The 8148-nt window shown below is 32.6% G+C and overlaps 1 long non-coding RNA gene across 1 annotated transcript; it reads left to right on the plus strand.

Moving 5' to 3' along the window:
- Positions 1 to 494: 494 nt before the first annotated feature.
- LOC114401469 lies at positions 495 to 5873 on the plus strand. The gene is made up of 5 exons (XR_003664278.1): positions 495 to 1532; positions 1970 to 2089; positions 2174 to 3084; positions 3208 to 3280; positions 5617 to 5873. It is a non-coding gene; the product is annotated as an uncharacterized LOC114401469 (long non-coding RNA).
- The last annotated feature ends 2275 nt before the right edge of the window (positions 5874 to 8148 follow it).

Below are 8148 nucleotides of genomic sequence, written 5' to 3' on the forward strand. Positions count from 1 at the left end.
GTCATGGTCAATTATGTCTAATGAATAATACATAACTAATTAATAAATTGTCATGAACATTTTCTAATGACAGGGAGCCTTCAATTGTCATTTTTTTATGCACAAGAATTGAATACTACACTATTGGATTTACAGTACTCACACACCTATTATATCCCCTTGGTTCAAGTGTCATGCTTAAATGAAAGAAAAAAGAAATGTGGCAACACAAAAAGTAAATTATTAAATGAGAAATACTATATATATATATATATATATATATATATATATATATATATATATATATATATATAAACAAGAAGTTAAAAAAAGAGTACCACTACTAGAAATGTGTGTTTTTACTACAGCTATTCTGCGACGGTTCTTTTGGAACCACCCTAGAAAACGAGCCGGTGACATTTTTGTAATTATCTTTCTAAAAATAGCCTTTTACGACGCACATTCTATCACGGTTATTGAAAACCGCCTTAGAATGTGTGTTGGTCATAAAAATAACGACGGGTTTTATTAAAAAACCATCGTTATCTCAATTGAATTTAAAAGCCCCATGAGTGGTCCACGATTCCTCACACGCACCCACCGTTGTCGTACACCTGTAACACGATAAGAGGATACGATATCTCACACAGAGAGAAGAGAAACACACTGAAAGAGAGTTCTAGAGTGAGAAACACTGTCTTTAGAGAGAGAAAGTCTGAGATCTGATCGGAACTGAGGTAACGCTAGCTCCAAACCTACTCTATGCTCTATCGCGAACCTCGCTTTCTTCTTCTTCGTCGATTCATTTCTATTTTATGGATTTAATTTGGTGGAAGTTCTAGGTTATTATTGTTCTTTCTCCGTGTGCGAGTCGTTGTTTTCCATAAAACCTTAGGTTTCGAATTCTAGGGTTTGGTGAAGGTTTTAGGTTGAGGGAAAATGAATTAGGGTTTTTGGATGTATGGCTTTGGGGCCAATAGTTGGAGATGATGGAGCCAAAGGGAAGCAGAGGTACACTAATTGTAAGGTTTACACTAGGAAAGCGTTGAAAGGTTCGAAGAAAAAAGGTAACACCATTAGCACCGTGAACGCTGTTCCTCCTCCTCCTCCTACCACCGTTGGGAACTCCTCAACAGAAGCCTAGTTCTTTGGGGAGTGAAAGTAGCTTTGCACAAGTGACAGGAAACACAACTATGGATTTAGCAGAGAAGAGGCTCAATGAGCTTAGTTAGAAGCAAGAACTGAGAAGAGAAATGGTATTTTTTATTTTATTTTTTTATATATTTTTGCCATCTTGTTTTTGATGGAGTTGATTCTTGATCCTAGTTTTCTTTAGTTAAATCTATTTAACTTTTCGATTTATGGTGCAGACTATGTTTAAGACTCTGGCAATATCATTTTCCACAATGACCCTTTTCACAAGAATTACACCTCTCTATGGTTCTAGTCTTCAATATGCAGGCCTTGCAACTCTTGTTTGGGGGTGGGTAGTGGTTTCTTTCTTCACTTGGTTTGTTGGGATTGCAATGGCTGAGATATGCTCATCCTTCCCGGTTTGTCTCTTCTCACAAAATTGATTTGTGCAACTTATTTGTAGTGGCTGCATTTCCAGGCTTTGTTAATTATAAAATGTCATAACATTTTTATTGTTCAAGATATTCTGAATTGGTGTGCTATTATGAATTTGCTTCAATTTTGAAAAAATAAAATATGTCATTTTTAATTATAAAATAGAGTCATTAATAGCCGTTTTGTCCAATGGGAATTGGGTCTAGTAGAAGGGGTTAGTTTTTTGTAATATGGCGAACCAAGGTTCAAAGCTTAACTGGAAAAGGTGTCTATATTTAGTGTCCAACAATGTTTTTTATAGGAGTGACTTTGAAATAGGATATCTGTGAAGGGGCAGAAAACTTTTTTCATAGAGGAAAATGGACATTATAAAAGTACTTGATTATCAGAACTAACTTTGACTTCCAATTCAATCTAACAGATGACTGGTTCTCTGTACTTTTGGGCTGCCCATTTAGCTGGTCCAAAATGGGGACCATTTTCTTCATGGTTTTGTGCTTGACTTGAGACCATAGGGCTTGTAGCTAGGATAGGGACTCAGGTAATATGGTGAAACTTCTGTTTTCTAGTCAATATTTTCAGAGAATGTTTACATGGTAACTCATGCTTTTCATGGTTGGAAAAGGCATATGCAAGATCACAAACGTTGCAGAGTATAATCCTACTCTCAACTGGCACAAATAAAGGTGGAGGGTACTTCACTCCAAAATGGCTATTCTTATGTATCTATATTGGCCTCACTGTTACATGGGAAGCACTAAACACATTTGCATTGGAAGTGATTGATTTGATCGATATAGTTTCAATATGGTGGCAGGTACTATTACTTCCTTGTATACACTTTTAACTGCCATAGGATGGCCTAATCTATCTTATTCTGTTAGTAAAAGAACATAAGTGAGTAAGGGGTGTTAATTGGTTTTGATTCACTCAATAACCCAAAAAAATGTTGCACTTTCTTAAAAAAATTATCTACTTTCGATTTCTTATTCATTTCTCTTAGGGCAATGGTTAAAATTTTCATATTTTTTTTATTCATATGCACTACATGATGATGTTTTGGAAAAAGGAAAAGGTAATCACAAACAATTTAACTCAAACCCCTCTCTAATTTTTAAAATAAGATTTAATAGGGTGAGCTTAATAGGGTTAGGAGTTTGGTGAATAGGATTGAGGTGAAGTTGGGGGTGCTTGGTGGGTATGGTAATTCTGATATGATGGTGGATCATGGGATTGGTAATGGGGTTGGAGCTAAGAGGGCTCACTTGGAGGTGGCAACTGGTGTTGTTACACCTTGAGAGCCTACCTAGCCTTTGCATCAGTTGAGTGTGTCAGTGTTGGAGAATAATTAAGGAGTTGCTGAAATTGTTGAGAAGGAGAAGAAGACGCCAAAGGCAAACCAGTTTGCCTGTTTATGATCAGATGAAAGAAATGTTCCCCCATCCTTGCCCGAGGAAGGACAAATTCCAGTGGATAATGGGAGTAAGACCAGTAGTTCAAGCAGCTCCAGCGGTGATTCAGGCTCTTCTTCAAGTGGTACTTTTATTAATTATTTAGTCAAGAGATATCTGACGTATTATTCATGCTAATGCATGTTTACCGTTGCGTATCATTTTAGTCTAGTGTTCTGTCTCATTTTTATTTATTTTATTTTTGTAGATTCTGATAGTGATAGCTCCTCAGCCTCCGGGTCTGATGCAGGGTCACCAAAAATTTGAATTCTTTCTGTCAGGTAGAATCATGACTTTCGAAACTTTATCTCACTATATGTTGTGCTTTATTTGTAGTATGCTATGTCATACATTTTTGTACTCCCATCTTTTCATTATGTACAGTGGCGTAGGTATCTCTCAAGATGATTTTTCTCTTAACTATTGTGATTGTGCTGCTCATAATTCATAAATGATTGATATTGGTTTACCAAAGATATTGGTTAAGTGCATTCCTGGTGCTCCATGCTTGTTATTGGTGTTTACTGTTTACTTTTGTTAACTATTGTGATTGTGCCATGCTAACGGGGGTGCAACACCATTGTCTGATGTAAATGTATTTAGTGTGTAGATTATTAATAGATTAATGGAAGATTGCATTATTAATATACCTCTATAGTTTAAACAATTTATATCTTCCTGAAAATATTTGAAGCATGATCAATTGGAAAGTAATTGTTAGTAGTGTGAAAAGTCACATTTGCTTGCTTACCTGATAATGGAACTGTTGTGAACATGGTATATGGTATTGAAGGTTTCTTGAGTAGTACTACCTTGCTTTGTAAATTGATTTTTTTTTCATTTTATTTTTGTTGTAAGAAATAGAAGTACCTTTATTAGCATTAGTCTCATATCTTGTTATTTTGGTTGTAATGAATTCTTTTACCTACTAGTTGACTACTTCTTAATGGTGGATTGATGATTTGCTTTGCTTTCCTTATTATATTGCATCTCTAATCTACATTCTTGATGTGATCCATTATAAGCTAGAGGAACTGAAATGCATTATTGTGGGATGACATCTTTATCTTGTACTTGCTTCTTGATTTCCCAAGAGTAATAACAAATCTTAGGAACTTTCCTTGTGATGGGAAGTTTGAATCCTTTTATTTTCATTTGTTTAATAGATTTTTTTGAGATGAAAATCGAATTTTTTAATGATAATATTTTAATTATTTTAATTTTTCAAGAATTTCAAACTATTGTTATTTTAAAAAAATACCTTTTAATTTTAAATTTCAAAACTATCTCACTATTCTCATCTTAGCTTTTCCAAAGAAATCACTATTTTTTAAAAACTGTCAATTTTTTTTTCAATTTTAAAATTCAAAATACTCCAATTTTTTATTTTAATTTTAATAAACTAATAATTAATTATAAATCAACTTTTTAAAATAACTATTATGATCGAGATTCATATTTGTTTATGATGGTATTGGATAAAGTATATTTTTAACTCTTTTAAGGATGAACATAATAAACTAACTATTATTGTTTAGAAAAACAATATCATTTTAAATTAAAAATTTCTTGCTATCACACTATTTTCTTAGATTTTTCTTAAATAAATCAGTATTACTTAAATATTGTTATTTCTTCAGTACTAGAAAATAAGCTTTTAACATCGGTTATTTAGATCTTTCAATATCGGTTATTAATCGATGTTGAAAGTACCGACGTTGAAAGTATTATCGTTAACATCGGTTTTTAAAAATCGATGTTAACGTAAATTTACAACATCGGTTATTTAAAACCGATGTTAACGTTGGCACTTAACATCGGTTTTTTAGAAAACCGATGTTTTTAATATACATTAACATTGATTTTTTAAAAAAATCAATTTTGTTTTTAAGAACTTTTTTAATAGGCTGTCTATCTTTTCAATAAACCCAAAAATTAACATGCAAATTATAAATCAGACCACACAACATATATAATTTTCATTCTATTTTGAAACAGTTTTTACCAGAAATTTCAAGAGAAATTTATTAATAACAATGAATTAAACGAATATTTAATGTTAAGGAGACATGAATTGTAAAAAATTTAAAGCAAGTAAACTACAATTACAAAATTTCCTAAACATAAGTTTCATTTCTAACTTTCAAATAATACTTTGCCCACTGGATGTCAAGCGTCTTCAATCTCTTTGCTTCCAATTGTCTAGTACCAGCCTTGGATTTACTTTGTGGAGTATCGTCAAGTCCTTTCAAAGCACTGTTGAGTACAAACATGGATGCTTATTGTACAATTAAAATATTGATGTTCCCGACTAATGCTAATGCAAATGTATTGAAAAATAACACTGGCCTATTAATTATTCCTTTGAGGTAGTTGTCTGACCTATTATGCAATGAACAAAACCAAATGACAACGTTTTCCTTAGGCAAAATGACAACCATTTGCCAATGTGCACTGTAGTGGAGACCAATATAGGTTATTATACTGTTATACATTATTTAAATTCATTTGTTCATTTTAACTTACCCATTCAGGTAGGCTCCTAGGTACATATTTCGTTTTGAATTCTACATCCAGTTCTTAATGTAACTTTCTAATTCAAATTATGATTGTGCAGATCTCTGGATGGACTATGGCTCGAGGAATCCACACACGCATCGGCATTCCCAGCTCGCATACTTGTCTCAGTCATATGCCTATTGTTGTTAACACAAAGTAAATTATGTATGAATTTAAAACAATAAGTTAGGTAATTAACAATAATGTAAATTGACTTGCAGAATCTACAACTGTATAACAAAGATGCTGAGACATTGACCACCGTGTGCTATTTTAGACAGATCTTCATGCTTTATGTACACCATCTCTTTCTGATAAATCTAGGTGCCCAATGGTTTACTACACCGTTTCTTTCTGAGAAATATTATAGGTTTTGTTTCTGTTCAATATCTTAGCTAATTAAACAAAGGGCGAGGTTTCCAATTGCTAATAGTAAGAGATGTTGGGAATTGGAGACAATATCAGCCCTCTACCGTAATAAGTGCTCATCTTAATTAGTTTATTGTCCTAGATCTTCACTTTATAGCCTTAGGAATTGTCTTAAATATAAAATCAAGATCACAACTATAAAAAATATGCTCCAGAATTGGAGTTCCTGGCTCCCTGTGATGGTGCCACCCGTTCCCACTCTCCCACTATAAAATATTTTTCATCATGCTGATTGTTAAGATGAAAGTCTAGTTTTGATTAGAGAATAATACCAAAAACTTTGCTTATTTGCATCAAAAGGTCTAAGTTCTGTCTTTTGAATAGACTCAACTTGCTTAAACAAAAATATTGAAGCCTATATCCCTTCATCATACTATAGGTAAAAAAATAGAGTACAACATTACTTATAACAGTAATGGAGATACATGTCATTCTCCTTAGGTTCTTGTTGGTGTTTTAGAAGTAAGGCCTAGGTGCCAATAATAGTTCAATTGCATACATAATTAAGTAATAAGTTGTACTTTTGAAAATTTCTATTATAATCTAAAATTGCACACAGGTGAGCCCTAAGTGTCCTATTTTCTTGAACTTAGAGACTCTACAAACTTCACTTCACTCTAAACTCATGATTTGTCCACAATAGGGTAGACTTCTTACCCTTTACAATGACACTCTCCAGCCTAAAATTGTGCAAAACTTTGATATGAAAGAAGCATATATATGCAAATGTGCTTCAATCCAACAAATGCTATAATCTACCACATATTGTTATCTTTATTTGAAAGTTGTGCATCAAGTCAAAACTTCACCACATGATAGGCTACACTAGCAAATATTGCTAACGAACAATTAACCTAAAAATTAATAACAAAACTGAAACCATAACAAATTCATGACATAATTTACTATGAAATAGTATACCCCCATTAAACTAACACTCTAAAGCTAGATTGTGCTAGAACCTATGATTATTATGCATTACCAACTACAATAAACATGAAAGTAAAATACATTCCAAAGTTCAAACCATAAAAGGCTATATTGAATTTGATAAAAATATCAAAAAGGTAGTTTTCTCAGCCGAAACCATGTAAAAGATTCAAAATTTAGAAACAACTTCAAGTCTTCAACATGTTCAAAGCTGACTCAAAACCATCTCATATCTTTCATAATTAGTAGAAACTAACCTCAACCTCCTTAAACCCTACATGCAAAATTTGGAAAACATTAAAGACAAAGAAGACATATCTATGTGGAAATTAAGAAACGGGTAGTGAAAATGAAAACCTCTGGCTATCCACACAGTTCAAACCACCTGTTAACAAACCAATATAGCATCCAGTTTTTCCCCCCTAAGCCTCACTTTTTAATCTATATAAGCACCAAAACTCACACTCACTTGTAATCAAAATAACAACTTCAACAACTGATACCATATCACAAAACAGTAAAGGATTATTAGGGAAGTTTTATTATTTTGAAACTGCACCAATTTATTGAAAAAAAAAGCTTGCAAAGACCCAATGATATAAAAACATCTATTGAAAAAGACTATATTGAATTTGATAAATATATCAAGAAGGTAGTTTTCTCAGTCGAAATCATGTAAAAGATTCAAAATTCCGAAACAACTCTAAGTCTTCAACATGTTCAAAGCTGACTCAAAACCATCTCATATCTTTCATAATTAGTAGAAACTAACATCAACCTCCTTAAACCCTACATGCGAAATTTAAAAAACAATAAAGACAAAGAAGACATATCTATGTGGAAATTAAGATACAGGTAGTGAAAATGAAAAGCTCTAGCTATCCACACAGTTCAAACCACCTGTTAACAAACCAATGTAGCATCCGGTTTTCCCCCCAAAGCCTCACTTTTTAATCTATACAAGCACCAAAAATCACACTCACTTGTAATCGAAATAGCAACTTCAACAACTAATATCATATCACAAAACAATGAAGGATTATTAGGGAAATTTTATTAGTTTGCATCTGCACGAATTTATTGAAAAAAGAAACAAGCTTGCAAAGTCCTAGTGATATAAAAAAATCTATTGAAAAAGACTATATTGAATTTGATAAATATATCAACAAGGTAGTTTTCTCAGTCGAAACCATGTAAAAGATTCAAAATTCAGAAACAACTTTAAGTCTTC

This window comes from Glycine soja, chromosome 20 (genome assembly GCF_004193775.1).
Source record: "Glycine soja cultivar W05 chromosome 20, ASM419377v2, whole genome shotgun sequence".
NCBI classification, from domain to species: domain Eukaryota; kingdom Viridiplantae; phylum Streptophyta; class Magnoliopsida; order Fabales; family Fabaceae; genus Glycine; species Glycine soja.